Genomic DNA, 1,405 nt, shown 5'->3' with positions numbered 1-1,405 from the left:
TATGACAGGCTGTTCTCAAACTCCCAGAGATGTACCTGTCTTTATCTTATGCCAGCAGGCATTAATCCAGATAGGAAAAGTTGGCTAAAGGGTAGTCACATGCCTTGGTCCTTGTGATACCACCCCCTTTCCCCTCAGGAAGAGACTGGCTTTGAGAATTTTGTTTTTAATCATAAGGTGTTGTGCTCAGATGTTATAAGAGAGTATGTTTGTTATTTTTCTTCTTGGTCTGACTTTGATCTTTCTCCGTTCGTCCAATGTGTAAGTTTTTTACTGAACTTTGTCTTCCTCTGGGCAGAGTGCTCCTGGTGCTGGTGTTCACTGCATGTGTATAGGGGAAGGACACCAGAAGCCACCTATTTCTCCAAATGCTGCCACTCTTGATCTTAGGATTCTGAGAAAGTTATTTAGTATTTCACCTCCTCGGTTTTCCTCATCAAGAAGAGAGTTTTAACAATGCCCATGAGACATTGTTGGTGTGACAATTATGATCAATGTTGAAATCCACTTTGAAATTTGTCTGTTCAGAGCAGGAATCATGTCTGACTTGTCAGAAGCCTTATTCCCAATCCGAACAGTGCCTATCACATTTGGAGCCAATAATTATCAGCAAACGGAATAAACACAGAGCTCTCAAAAGCCAGCCTACCACACTAGCCATGGAAGGAATGTAAATTAAAACTACATGGAGATTCTACCTCATGCTAGTCAGAATGATTGTCATTAAAGAAATGGATAATCAGAAATGCTGGCAAAGATAGAGACAAAAGAACAAACCCCCAAACCTCCATATACTGCTGATAGATGCTGTGGATATTAGGTCTGAGATTTGTCAAAAATTAACATAGACCTGTCCCATTAGTCAGCTATGCAAAGATATACATCAGTGACAGTTCACAATAACTAAGATCTGGATCCAAAATAGATGTCCATCAAAATGGCTAAGAAAATTGTGGTATGTTTACACAATGGGATTTTTTCAACCACGATGAATACAAAGTTATGTTATTTGCAGAAAAACTATACATAACTGAAGGTCATAATGAACAAATTACATCTGTCTTATATGTTATGTTTGTACACTGTGTAAGGATGTGTCACTCTGATTGGTTTAATAAAAAGCTAAACAGCCAATAGCTAGGCAAGAGGGAATAGACAGGACTTACAGGGAGAGAGAGGAACTGGGGATGTATCTAGGCACACAGAGAACAAGTCAAAGGTACAGAATAAAAGGAAGGTTAAAAAACTACATGGTAGAACATACATTTAAAAATATGTCATGCAGGGGGCTGGAGAGATGGCTCAGTGGTTAAAAGCATTGCCTGCCCTTCCAAAGGTCCTGAGTTCAATTCCCAGCAACCACATGGTGGCTCACAACCATCTGTAATGAGGTCTGGTACCCTCT

The sequence above is a fragment of the Microtus ochrogaster genome, chromosome 15, assembly GCF_000317375.1.
Source record: "Microtus ochrogaster isolate Prairie Vole_2 chromosome 15, MicOch1.0, whole genome shotgun sequence".
NCBI lineage: Eukaryota > Metazoa > Chordata > Mammalia > Rodentia > Cricetidae > Microtus > Microtus ochrogaster.
This window is presented reverse-complemented; position numbering follows the sequence as displayed.